This window comes from Hibiscus syriacus, unplaced genomic scaffold (genome assembly GCF_006381635.1).
Source record: "Hibiscus syriacus cultivar Baekdansim isolate YM2019G1 unplaced genomic scaffold, ASM638163v2 tig00001825_pilon, whole genome shotgun sequence".
NCBI classification, from domain to species: Eukaryota; Viridiplantae; Streptophyta; class Magnoliopsida; order Malvales; family Malvaceae; genus Hibiscus; species Hibiscus syriacus.
Window position 1 is genome coordinate 35,437 of NW_024061893.1, and position 15,381 is coordinate 50,817.

The following is a 15,381-nucleotide window of genomic DNA, read 5'->3' on the forward strand; positions in this document are numbered from 1 at the left end:
CATAAGTTAACTTTTGTAAAGACAATTTTAGTTGAAGATTCATGGGTAAAGGCATATATTGTAAAACACCATGAACATTATCCCATGACCCTCCAAAACACAAATCTATCCAAACATGATCAACATTAGATGATTTCATGGTTGTAAATTAATTTACTAAACAGACGAGCTGCGAAACTAAAACCTGTTGCCGGATTGGGAAGGATGTCGTTGGATATAGGAACGGATGTCGCCGGAGAGAGTGATAGATGGAGATGGAATGAGTTGCGATTTAGGGATTTAGTTTATGATTTCAGTGTTATATACCCAAAATTTCAGTGTTGTGATTTACAGATTCTCGTTGCGATTTACGGATTATCGTTGCGATTTACAGATTCTCGTTGCGATTTACGGATTATCGTTGCGATTTACGGATACGCGTTGCGATATACGGATACGCATTGCGATTTACCCATACGCGTTGCGATTTACGGATACACGTTGCGATTTACGGATACGCGTTGCGATTTATGTGTTCGCGTTGCGATTTTCATATTCGCGTTGCGATTTTGGAAAATCGCAATGCGAATTTGTACTATCGCATTGCGATTTTCAAGAATCGCGTTGCGATTTTGGAAACTGATTTGCGATTCTGGGGATCGCGTTGCGATTTTTATTTCGCGTTGCGATTTTGTTGGTCATTTTGGCAAATCCAAAAAAAGTTGGTTAAAATCGTATATTATAACTTTTTTTTGGTCACTTAGACGATTTTCTCTTATTATTATGTTGAATTTTTATCGGCATGATGTTTTTATATACTTTTTTTATGTAAAATTGTTAACTCCTTGTACTATCAAAATCAGATTGATTTTTTCTCTCTCGAAATCTATGAAATTCTACCTCAAGGTTGAAGTTTCTAAAGCTCTGGTCTTCTTCGATGGTTGTCCAATGGGATTAATTTTCTAAAGGTTTGGAAGTTTTAAAGCTGTGATCTTCTTTGATTTTGTGTATGATTTTTTGAGTTTTAATTTGCTATATATCAGACATAACACAATGTACAAGATGGATATATTTTACACATCGCATCGTAAATAATGAGCCAGAAAGTCGTCAAGCAAAGTTGATTCGTTTGCCTTACTCAACCTTTCCAGCTTTACAAATGCAATACGGCTTGAATCTTCAGCGCCAAACCACAGTCAAGCAAGAATCAGGGTGACATACCAATCCTACCTATAACAACAAACAATGCTCCATCGCCTAAGGAAGACGAATAAATGGCCACATCAAACGTGAAACAAAACATAAATGAAAACTGCCTACACAACTGTATAGCGAATGTAGAAGATGAAACTTTTGGATGCTACACAGCCTTAGCTCATCTGCTCTCCTATTAAATCTAAACCCACTAGGAGAAAAGTTACCCCTTGGAACAGGAGGAAATAGAAATGTACTCCTTGTGCCGCTAACAGGCTCCGAACCGAGGCTGTGAGTAGGAGGAATGCCAGTGTGAGTTCTTTCCTGTATATCTTATTTACCCTCTTAATTGGTACAGGATCCATCTTTAATTGGTTTAATTCAGTGAGCTCACTTTCAGAAGCTCCACTGATCTGCAGCTGGTTTGTCGTCTTTGATTCCCTCTCGGAGCAGCCAATAAGTCAGATTCTGATGACCTGCCAGCCTTCTTGGTGACAACCCACTCGTAGGAGCTGCCCAACTTGAATAGTCCAGACACCATTGCATTGAATTTGGTCACAGACATGGTGTTCTCAAATAGAAGGTAAGGAACAATGAAAGGGAACGATTTTGGGGCTGGAAGAATGTTGAGGAAAGACATAAAAACAGGTACATAACAAATGACCCAAACAGGAAGCTCGGCCTCAGGTACAAACATGGTTAGAGGAAGAATTATGCAAAACAATGTGAAGGAGTAGAAGGGAAGGATAACCTTCCTCAATAAAAAGAATAGGAGTATCAAATTTGCTTTCTTCCATATAGCTATCTGCAGAATCACAGTATTAAAGGTACTTAAGTATACCATAAATAAAACCGTAACTTCCAAAGATCGGAAGTTGTGACACTCTACCTTGGAAGTTATGATTGCTGGTAGGCATAAGCGGAAGAGGTGCATTGGTCCTGAATGCCATCGATGTTGCTGCTTCCTGTATGCTTCATAAGACTCGGGAACTTCACAGAGGACCTAAAGTTTAATACACAGTAAGTGCCTGTTCTCGGGACATTCTTGATTGTTCCATCACAAAATCTTTACCGATAAACAGGCTGACCGGATTAACCAAATGCAACATATATTTTAAATGAAGTCTGTCTCGTAACATATAGTTTACACAGTGTATGTAGCTTACTATTGAATCTCGATCGACATTAAATCGGTAAACAGTTTTGCCAGATTGGTAAATGTATATAACATGCAACGGTGAAGAACAGAAAAATAAGTTCAAGCAAAAGTAAATCAAAATGGTGGAAAACGAGGATACCTTGACATCATTTAGGAAGATGAACTTCCAACCATTAAGATGTGCGCGAACGGCTATGTCCATGTCCTCTACGGTAGTCCTTTCCAGCCAGCCTCCAGATTCCTCAAGAGCTTTAATTCTCCAAACACCAGCAGTTCCATTAAAACCAAAGAAATTTAAAAACACTCCATTTACTTGCTGCTCAACTTCAAAGTGGAAACATAAATTAATGTTCTGAAGACGAGTCAACAAGTTCTCATCCTTGTTCACAAAACCCCATCTAGCCTGAACTAACCCTAACTCGGGATTGTCCTGCAAGACAGGGAAATATACAACATAAAAGCCTGATAAGCAGATTGTAGGCAAGGGACTTAAACAAAAAAATGATTGTGGTTTCTCTTCACCTTGAAATGTGGAACTGTTTTCTTTAGAAAGTCAGGGTTAGGTTGGAAATCTGCATCAAATATTGCAACAAACTCATAGACCTTCACATAGTCGCAGCTCATCGCAGACTTAAGATTCCCGGCCTTGTAACCGGTTCTTACCAGCCGATGTCCATAAATTATGTTGACACCTCTTTGGTTCCATGTAGCAACCTCAGCTTTAATTAAACACCGGATGCTTTCATCATCAGAATCATCGAGAACCTGAATCAATAATCGGTCCTTCGGCCAATCGAGTTGGCAGACAGCAAAGATAGACTGCTCATATACCTAGTGCAAGGTCAGTGAAGAAAGCTACCAACATCAGGGGGGTAAACAACATAAAATTGCAACATGTTTTCGTCAGAAAATATGAATACAGAGGAGGGATTTCAGTTTATCACCTCCCTCTCGTTACACATTGGGATTTGAACAAGAACCATGGGGTACTGGTAACCAGATCCCTCGACATCATTTGAGTTGAATGGATCCCCCTCAATTGTGGGCTTAATCTTCTTGTATTTAATCCAAAAGCAGCCTAAGCAAAGTATCAAACGATCTGCAGATTGGATAAGGAATAGAGCAACACAAAATTTAGACAAGGCTTGAATTAATGGTGCAATGTAATCGGCTCGGAACCACAACCAAGTAACATAAGCCGAGTGGAACAGTCCCTGGATATCACTAGTTCTCGGAATGTGCAAATTGGGGTTTTTAAAATAATGCCAACCATTGAAATAAGCAACAATCTCAAAAGCCAGAATCATCAAGGAAGTAACCAGAAAGGCTTTAATGACTGTAAAGAGAAGTTTCCCTTTCCCCAGCTTTTCACTCGCCATGGCAACATCTTGCCTAAAGATCAACCTTTTCTTAACGGTTCCAAGCAATGCCCAGAACAGTGTAGCGATCCAAGCGACACAACCGACAGCACGATGAGCCTTGAGAAGTAAAACCCAAGTCATTTGCTTTGCATTTTTTTCCTCTGCTCTTTTCCACTGGCCTGAATGCGCATCTGGGTCGTCGATTTCCACCACCGAGTAGTTTGGGTTCTCCATTGTCACCACCACCGGTGTTCCTTTCCTCGTATCCTTCGCCCACCAATCTGAGAAATCTAATCCAGGAGCCATTCCTTTATCTCACTTGAACAAGTGGCCAAAACGAAACAAAATCCCAAATCGGTTCAAAACCCAGATCTCAAATAATCAATAACTAAACAAGACAAATTTCCCAAATCAAAAGTTGAAAAGAAAATGTAGCTAAGTGAGATGAAGCGAAGAAAAAGGAAATTGTACGTAAAGGAATAGACAATCAAGAAGACAGAACAGAAGACAACTAACAATGAGGAAAGGTATCCGCAGCTGTAATGTGTAATACTAATATGTAAGCTGTAAGAACCCCAAACAAACCATCACACCATGTGGGGTTTCTTTTGAGGCAAATAATCCAACCAAGCTCAGCCCGTTCATTTTTTAAGGTTGGCTTTCCATGCCAAGAATTTATTTCTGGCGGTTAATGTGTTTAGTTCATACAGCAGAGCAGGCGAAGAATCTGGTAACCGCGATTACCAAGAGTAAATGCGTTACTTAAATTGTAGTTCACTTGCATCGCGAAAACCACTCTCCAGTTTGACTAGACAGTAGACACTCTACAATTAGTTCCAGAACAATACAAATTAATAAATAAAGAATCAAATCTAGAAGCAGTGGTTTAGGTGCTGACCAAATCGTCTATAGTCTAATAAAAAAAAAACACAATAAATCATGAATTATTGTGGGGATAATATTCAGGGTTTTGACTTTTATATTTGGGAAAAGGAAATTAGGAAATTTTTAACCCCAAATGTCGGTTCTGCATAGTAAGATGGGGTCCTTGTTGTAATGTAGGGTGTCCGCCTGTGCTGGCACAACACAGTTTAATATTTGTAGTACACCTGCCTCCACTCAATTAAATCAAATTAATAATGTTTGTCGCCATCATCCTCGTCCATTCATCACACAAATGAAATTATGCTGCAATAATATACAACACGTATGAACGTTTCTTTCTTACTTTCATACACATGGATATATAATTATAAATGTAGTTTAATTATCATGAAAATAATATATAAAAAAGTTCATTTCCTAAAAAAATAGTAGAATTAAACAGGTGATTATCGATGGTGTTAGCAAAGAAATTAACAAAATTATTAGTAACCGGAGAAGATTCTGATATTATTATTTTTTTCAACAAAATATAATTTTAATAAAATTATTAATTATTAAAGATGATTTTATCAATTATTATTTAAAATAAATTATTTCTCTAAATAATTCTCGTGCATGTTGATTTTCTTTAAAAAAAAATTATTATTGTTATGAAAAAGGAGGAAGATGGCCACACCCACGCAATACCCTACTTGATATTAAAGGGACAACGCACTTCCACCTCACTTTCAAAACAAAACAAAAGCAAAAAATGTCGGCAAACGTTCATAAAGCAAGAGAATTGGTAGTTTAAATTGGTCAAAGTGAGTTATTTGGCACAAAAAACTTACGGTACATGCATACATCTCTGTAAATTTGTACTTTGTAAATTGTGAAGTCAGCAGAAGAGAGCAGTGTGAAGGCGAAAGGGACGTTTCATTCCTTTGCAGGAGATGAAGTTGGTCATGCCGATATCATCTCAACCTTCCATTATATAATTAATTTGCTCGCAACTGGTGAAGATTGTTTAACTTCAACCTTCTTCTGCTTCCTTTACAGCCTCATAAATGGCTGCAACAATCAGATCTTTATCGCAGTTTGGAACTTCCAAATCAGAAGAAAGTAGATGAGTACTCTTCCTGCCAGTGTTCTCAGGATTTTCTCTTACGTTACCATTTATTATAGTAACTTCTGAATCAATCCGGAAACATGACCCAATTTCGTGAAAGGAAACCTCATTCGGCTTGAATTTAGCCACGACACCATTTTTATCGGTGATAGATATACATATATTAATAATATAATATTTTTAAATGATTTTAAATAGATTTAATCAATAATATAAATAATTCATTAGAAAAATCGATTTTTTAATATAAAAAACAGATTTTAGAGCGAATAAGATAACATGAATCCACCGGTATTGATTCTCTTGTTCGTGAACAGCATAAGTATTGAGTCCGGTATGCAAACTCCCGTTCAATGGCAGGGAAACGGAAAGGGTATGTGGTGTTTGTTTTTGCATAGGTAAAAGGTCTGTAGTCTGCGGATCACATCTGTAGGCATCTGTAGCAGAAGAGGCGGACCAAAAGTCTGCAGTCTGCAAGAAGAATACTGTTTATTTTTTAACATCTGCAGACTGCTAAAATGAACTGAAATATAAATAAACTGACTTTTTAAACTTAAAAGAGTTTTGCAATACTGAGATTTAAATAATTTTAGTTTTACAATACTGAAATTTAAATAATCCATACAACTACAATAATAAATTATTTAAAATAAAACAATCCATATTTTAAAATAAATCAATCTATACTAATAAATTATTTAAAATAAATCAATCGATACAACTACAATAATAAATCAATCCATACAAATAAATTATTTAAAATAAATCAATCTATACAACTACAATAATAAATCAATCCATATTTTAAAATAAACCAATCCATACTAATAAATTATTTAAAATAAATCAATCCATATTTTAAAATAAATCAATCCATACTAATAAATTATTTAAAATAAATCAATCCTATTTTAAAATAATCAATCTATACTAATAATTATTTAAAATAAATCAATCTATACAACTACAATAATAAATCAATCCATATTTTAAAATAAATCAATCTATACTAATAAATTATTTAAAATAAATCAATCCATATTTTAAAATAAATCAATATATACTAATAAATTATTTAAAATAAATTATTTTAAAATAAATCAATCCATATTTTATAATAATTTATTTTAAAATAAATTATTTTATAATAAATTATTTTATAATAAATTATTTTATAATAAATTATTTTAAAATAAACTATTTTAAAATAAATAACCTTATTAAATTATTTAAAATTATTTTAATAAATAACTATATTTTATAATTGTTCTTGAAGAGGTTTGAAGACCTTTGAAGACATAAAATCAAGTCTGCACCAAGAAGAGCTCGCGCAGACGTTTGAAGGGCTTCTGTCTACTAAAAAACAAACAGTCTGCGAAGCCTAATGTCTGCGCGTGATCTACGCGACGCATACATAAGTAGTTTGAAGAGCTTGAACAATTAAAACAAACACAATTAATTGATTATTTTCCATACGTGCATAGATATGAACCGCTGTACCAAAGCACAGCACAAGAATACTCATTTGCTCGACTTACTTGGCCAATAAATGTACCACACTTGGGATGTATTTTTTGACAACAAAAGAACCTAGGGATCTGCATGAAAACCGAAAACCATCTCTGCCTCTTTCTTTCCCAGGGATATTAATTTAATTTGGATCAATAGTTTCGATTCAAGCCAATTTAATTTTAGGGTCAGTTTATTTCATTATAATTAGTTTTTTTTTATTTTTTAATAATTGATTAATAGAAAACAAATTGGTAAATGTAATTCATTTTTTTACTTAATAGAATTTCTTTTGCATTTTCTAAAAATGACTTATCATCTTAATTTACGGTAAGTCATTTTTTAAACTTTTCACCTCAAAAAAATATGAATACTCAAAATGATATTATTTTATTTATTTTATATTAATATAATATTTTAGTATCATTGCAAATTTTAATATTGTAATAATATACTCAATTATATGAGGTTCGAGCATTAGAGATTGCAAAGATGTTTAAATTTTTATTATCAAATAATTGAGAATTTTTAGAACATATACTACTTGTAATCATTTTAGATTAATAAAACATATATTTTATAATAATACATGATATTATATTTTTATTTTAACAATATATAATTAAAATAATCAATATTATTTATTAATTTTATAAAAATATTATTATTATAATATTACATATTTAAAATATATTTATTGATATTTTCAAAATATAATATAAGGTTCGTATTTTAATATTATAATTTTTAATATTATAATAATATTATCATTTTAATAATAATTAATGTAATTAATAATATTTATTATTTTAATAATATATTATAATATACTTATTTTAATAAACAATTAAATTTATATTATTTTTATTTTAGTAAAATATATGACTCTTAATATTTTTATTTGTAAAATTGTAAAAATAGTATTCAAATATTAAATTGACATAAATAATATTAAATAAATTGTTTACATGGTATCATCCAAAATATCGTAAAATGATTTACATAGCATCATCCAAACACTGTAAAGTGATTTTAAAAAAATGTATTTAGTTTTACGGAATTTGTTTTTGAGAATTTATTTTTTTGTAAAACAAACCAACAAGCCCTTACTCTATATATTTAGAGATGATTGCTATAAAACTCCTCTTCCTATAATTATTTTTTCAATTAAGTAACTATTTGATCAAATAAAAATAATATATATATATATATCCAATCAAATAAGATACAAAGTTTATCTCAAAATTATAGTCGAATTTACAGTTAAATGAAATATCTTTAAACTCAAATCAAATTAAAAGAAGATAATATACTTTTTCAAGTTGAGTTGCCAAAAAATTCAACTTGTTACCATCCCTATCTTCCCCTAATTAACACACCGAATTTTATTCATGACAAAATGATTAGCATCCATAAATATTTATGGACAATGCATGGGCTTCTTTCAACTGACGACAAATAGAATCAGCCCAAAGAAATATATATATATATATATATATATATATATGGGTCTAGTTAATATGATAACGATATTAAACTGAACTTTGGTTCTTAGTGGGCTTTGGTAGGAGGAAAGGGTGGGATGATTTCTTCTGCACTACGTAATTAATGTATTAGCATTAACCTATATAAGGTTGATGCATTGACCAAATGTTGTTTTTATTCGGTTTTAATATATAAGGTTGGACAATTAAATTATTTAAATAAAGACCAAATGTAACCGACCCACGGTCACATGTCAAGTGCTAACATGGTTGCCACCTGTCTAATACTAATATTAGCACCCTTCGTGTACAAAGGAAACGCTGAAATGAGACATGAATATTGTTGGGATTTATGAAGTTTAAATTGACAATCGAAAATATTTGAAGAGGGGTGAATTAGTTTTTTTGAGAATTTTTAGGGAGTAAGGAGATTTAAAGGGATAGAGAAAAATTACACAACGATTTATAGTAATTCGATTTTCTCAAACAAAATCTACATCATATGCTCCCTAAAAATTTTCAAAAAACCAATTCACTTCCTCTTGACAATATTTTCAGTTGTCAATTTAAGCTTCAGAAATCACAACAAATATCATATGCTCCTTTCTAATGAAAATTACCAAACTTTGTTGTTTTTATAGAGCGAATATTATAGGCTTAACCTTTACTCTCTATATTCTGATTTAGGCTATGTTTATTTATTTATTTTATTATTATTATTTATGATAATTCTCTACTTTAAAACTTATTAGATTAAAAAAATATCTTCACGTTTTACATCCTCCATGCTAAGCAGAACAACATATTTGGAAAAAATATTATTCGAAAGTCGTATAAATATGATCATAGATAGTGCATGTTTTTACGAAAACATTTGATTTTTTTCAAGTTTAAATGATGTTCTACATTCTAATAAACTTTGAATGATGTTCAAATTTACATTCTATAAAGTACATAACAGATTTAAAAGATGAAGATATTAAATTTCGAATGTGTATTATCTGATTTTGTTTTATTTTTACGGCTAATAAATTTAGATTCAAATATTTAATACATGAAATTATTTTACTTCTGTCGGAACCGTCTTTCGGGTGGGTCCAGAATTGGGCTTCGACTTGAAAATTGTTGGGTTAGAGTCGCCACCGACCATTTTAAAACGAATTTAGGTGAGTCGGACACCATCTTACCTGATCTGCGTTATACCAGAAACATGTCGAGTTCGGGAGTTGGTTACGGTCAAGGAAGGATTAGCACCCTTGAACCGCCCTTTCGGTACCAATTAATTTATCGGTTGTCTTCAATTGCGAAAAATTAGAAATTAAAATTAAAATTTAAAAACCGATTCAGATTACTTACCTTTATCTGGTTTAAAAAAATACTAAGTGATATTAACCCAAAATGAGAAAACACGACATGGGATGGGGAATGAAACAATGTCGTTTTGATTAACGCTGAAACGACGTCGTTTCGTTTAATGCATAAAAACCCCAAAATGGGCTTAATTCCTCACATTATTCTCATTTTCTCTTTTCTCCACATAATGGAGAGAGAGAGAATTGATAATTCTCTCAACCCTCCTCACCGGAGGATGACCGACCACCGTACCACTGTCGACGGTCAAAAAATTCCCGAACCCACCAAAGTACTCTCCTTTAAACCCTTAACCCCGTTCCAAGCCCAAAGCTTCACAAAAGAGCCCCGACAAGAGTAGATCTACGCCCAAAGTCTCTGGCTTTTACCTTTTATGGGGAAAACGCATGGTTTTCCTGTGTTTCTCCTCCGGTGCTCTTCTTCGCTCCAATTGATGAGAGAAAGGCCTCGGCTTTTCTCGTTTTTGTCGGTACTTGTAATGTTTTTTCGGTTGGTACGATGCTTTGTGTTTGGCTGGTATTTCTTGGTTCGATCTGTGTTTTGTGGTTGATGGTTTTGTGGTTAGTATGATGGTTTTTTTTTGTGATGGGTCGTGCGTTCTCGATGTTCTGTGTGGTTTGTGACTTGATCTTGTTGGCCGATGATTCTGTTGATGTTCCCTGTTCCCTTTGGCCGTGTCTCACCGGGGGCTTTTATAGCCTCGGTGTGGTTGTTGTTAGACCCTAAATGAGGGGACTATTTCGATTTCCCCGTGCATGTTGTTTGTGATACCAACTATCCCGGGATAGGTCAATCCCGGGATAAACGGCTGGTCGTTTTGGCGTTGGTGATGCGTAACCGTCCATTGCTCTCCTATGATGTACAGTGACATGCGTGTCTAGGGTTTTCCAGACCCTAAACCTTTGCTGGGCTGGTTCAGGTCTGTTCTGTGGACTATTGAACTTTTGTTGGACCACTTTGAATCGGACCAAGACATTGGACCTGGAAAAAAATAAAATGAAATAAATAAAAATAAATAAAATGAATAAAATAAAATAAAAATATACTAAATATAATTTATATAATATATATATTTCAAAAATATTTTTTAAACTATATATTATATTTTTAAAAAGTTTTCAAAACTATGTTACATAGTTTTCAAAATGTTTTAAAATATTATATAAGTTTTCAAAAATTGTTTTTAAAACTATATATTATATATATTTTTAAAAAAAATGTTTTTAAAACTATATATTATATAATTTTTTAAAAAATGTTTTTTAAAATTATTTATTATATAATTTTTCAAAAATGTTTTTAGAACTATATATTATATAATTTTTCAAAAATATTTTAAAAACTATATACTATATAAGTTTTCAAAATGTTTTAAAAACTATACAATATATAAATGTTTTCAAAATGTTTTCAACACTATATATTATATATTAAAAATATTTTCAAAAACTATATAATATATAAATTTTCGGAAAATCGTTTTCCGACAATTATATATTATATTTTGTCAAAAACATTTTCACAAACTATATTACTATATATATATATATATATATATATAATAAAATAATATATATATATAAAAACAAAATAACTCCGGACGAAAATGAGTGTCTACAGCTACCCCTCTTTGTCCTTTTTCGTGGAACAAAAAATAGGACAAAAATAAAATGACACAAATTTTCGCTCGGTGGAGCTGAAAATTGATTTGAATTAGGAATAACTCCCTGTCGAATTTGAGTTGTGGATAGCTCCCCCGTCGCGAGGTCGATTCCACATTGAAATGATATGGAATTAAAACCGTAGTTCGATATTTGAATCAGAATGCGGCTTCTCGTTGCCCAATTGTAGTCAACCTTGGTCTTCTTCTCGGTTTAAAGACCATGGTTTAAATATTCGACTGGAAAATAATTCTTTGACTCCACCATGTGGTTGATAGACATTCGAGCTTAATGAAATCGAACTCGAAAAGTCCTCATCGACAGATGACTTTTCCCGACTTAAGCTATGCTGCCGGAAAGCGGTTTATTGTCACTACGACACGGTTAACCATAGTCTTCTTCATGACTTGAAAACCTCGATTGTAGCCAGACAATAGTGTGATTGAGGTGTCATTGAGCTGAATGGAATCGAACTCGACAATTTTATTGACAGACAGCCCTTATTGTCTTGGGTTATTCTGTAAATTTGGTTTGCATCTGAGCTTAGTGTAATCAAACTCAAAGGTCTTCGGTTGGCAAATAGACCTTATCGACTTAAGCTATGCTGCAAATGATGTGCCTTGGAGATGAGCGTAATCGAACTCGAAGGTCTTCCGTTGGCAGATAACCCTTCTCGACTTAAGTTATGCTGCAAATGATATGCCTTGGAGCTGAGCTTAGTCTAACTCGAAGGTTTTTTGGTGACATGTAACACTTCTAGCCTTGAGTTATGTTGTAAATGATGTGCCTCGAAGCTGAGTATAATCGAACTCGAGGGTATTCGGTTGGCAGATAACCCTTCTCGACTTAAGCTATGCTGCAAATGATATGTCTTGGAGCTGAGTGTAGTCAAACTCGAAGGTCTTTGGTTGGCAGATAACCCTTCTCGAATTAAGTTATACTGCAAATGATGTGCCTTGGAGCTGAGCGTAGTCAAACTCGAAGGCCTTTGGTGGGTACGATTCCTTTCGTTGTGAAGTTGAAATCGTGGATGGCCCCTTCATTGTGAAGTTGAGCCTCGAATTTGATATCCTTTGTCGTAAAGTTGAAATCCAAAAATTTGTGTTATTTCGAGGCCAATATCCTTCGTTGTGAAGTTGAAATTAACTCTGAAAATGGAAAGTTGTTTGTTGACAGCTAGCCTCCCCTTCGCTGTGAAGTTGAGCTTGTGTTGTCTCGAGTCCAATATCCTTCGCTGTGAAGTTGAAATTGACTCTGAATGAAACTGAAAAGTTGTTTGTTGACAGTCAGTCGCCCCTTCGATGTGAAGTTGAGCTTGTGTTGTCTTGAGTCCAATATCCTTTTCTATGAAGTTGAAATTGACTCTGAATGAAACTGAAAAGTTGTTTGTTGACAGTCAGTCGCCCCTTTGCTGTGAAGTTGAGCTTGTGTTGTCTCGAGTCCAATATCATTCGCTCTGAAGTTGAAATTGACTCTGAATGAAACTGAAAAGTTGTTTGTTGACAGTCAGTCGTCCCTTCGCTGTGAAGTTTAGCTTGTGTTGTCTCGAGTCCAATATCCTTCGTTGTGAAGTTTAAATTGACTCTGAATGAAACTGAAAAGTTGTTTGTTGACAATCAGTCGCCCATTCGCTGTGAAGTTGAGCTTATGTTGTCTCGAGTCCAATATCCTTCGTTGTGAAGTTAAAATTGACTATGAATGAAACTGAAAAGTTGTTTGTTGACAATCAGTCGCCTCTTTGCTGTGAAGTTGAGCTTGTGTTGTCTCGAGTCCAATATCCTTCATTGTGAAGTTAAAATTGACTCTGAATGAAACTGAAAAGTTATTTGTTGACCGTTAATCGCCCCTTCGCTGTGAAGTTGAGCAACCACCATCAATTTCCGAATGCACTTTTGAATCGATTATCTTTCATCTTGAAGTTGAAATTTGAATCTAAAAGCTGTAAAATATTATGTGTGCTAAAAATGATAAATGTGATGCCCTTAAGTATGTCTAAGATGCATGCAACATGAATTAATTATGTTTTATCTATTGGACAGAGCCTCATTTTTGTCTGTTGGTCTTGTCATTTCTCTTATTTTTAGGAGGGAAAAAAAGATATAAAAATGTAAGAATTCTGTAAAACATTGCATTTTAACTCGGGCTCGCAATCGAATCAAATCATAAACATGAGTTCAAAGGAATCAATAGCTCTTTTAATGCTTTCAGAGTTATAGCACTTTGACAAACATTCAAGTGGATGGGTTGGCTTCAGGTTGACCCAAGGTTTTAGCCATAAAAAATGTCATTTTTTTGTTATTGCAATATGCCCCTTTTTTGGCTTGGCATTTTAATTGGATGCGGATAAAATGACGTAACTAGCATGATTAATTACTGGACCTTTTATTTCGGTCCTCTGAAATCTTTCATTTGTTCAAGCTTCGTAGGTTCCTCTAACAAAGACAGTGCAAAAATATCGGTCTAAAAATGAAATTCTTAAGTGCTCGTGTGAATTTGACTATAACAAGTGTTCCTTAACTCCCTTAGTCCATCATTACCGAAAATTTATTGCTTAGATAAATTTGATTTAATTTGTCATTATCTGGCTAGTTGAATCCATAAAGTCGGGGCGTTTAACCAATTATTTTAGAGGGACAACTTAACATTACAATCACTTTTATCAGGTTTAACTGAAGGGTTCATCTCATCACAAAGTCTTCGGCTTGACAAAAGCAGTGGAGCAAACACCGAATTACCAAGTGTTCGAGCAATGTCATGGTTTGAATGCAGTCTATTCATAAAGCCAGGGGTTTCGAGTTTTCTTTATAACCAATTGCCTTAGTGGAATAGCTCAGCTTTTACGGAGTTAATTTCTTAAGATTGCCAAGAAGAACCTGTTATAGTCTAGGTTTTTTTTAAAGTTAAAAATTTCATCTTTAGAGTTCAATTTTCAAGCAACTAACCTGAATTAGATTCGCTTACTCGACTATTCTATCTATGAATATCTTTATCATCACTGAACGTCTTAAATAAAAAGTATAGAAATTATCGTATGCAAACGATACCCCATGTTGTCTGCACCTATGCATATCTAAATACCAAACCTTATGAAGGGAGAAGACTACATTGGTTATTTGCAAGAGAATGGTATGATGTTTGAGCGCATCTTCTGGGTAAGGTCAAAAGTCATTGTTTTATCAGTTTTTTTATCATGTTAACTTGTCAAATATCTGTAACTCTGAATCATTTACAGAGTTTTTTAATTCGACTGATATTCAAAGAATTGCAAATTTGCAAGTTTGATTAGTTGCTCGTCATCTTTAAAGTACCATAAATTTATTCAAACATCTTTACAAAAAACTTGAGAAAAGATGAAAAAAACAAATTCAAACAAAGTGTCTCAAACGATGAAATAATCTTCTTCATTTGGATGCCCCCAAGTTGTTGAAGTCGATCCAATTTTGGTTACGCATATTCTGTACGATTCTCTTGAATGTGTAACAGTTCTCAATGGTGTGCCCTGTGACACCGCCTTGATATTCACAATGAGCATTCTCATCATACCACTTGAGTTATGAGGGCTTCATGGGTTTTACCAAATATGGTAACACTACGTGGGTGTCAAGAAATTACCGGTTAAAGTTCCTTGTAAGTCATGGGAATATGATTGAATTGTTCCCATTTTTTATGA

At 33.4% G+C, this 15,381-nt stretch overlaps 1 pseudogene; it reads right to left on the reverse strand.

Annotated features, from left to right (window-relative positions):
- Positions 1-1,086: 1,086 nt before the first annotated feature.
- Positions 1,087-4,417, reverse strand: LOC120135259 (annotated as a pseudogene).
- Positions 4,418-15,381: the final 10,964 nt, after the last annotated feature.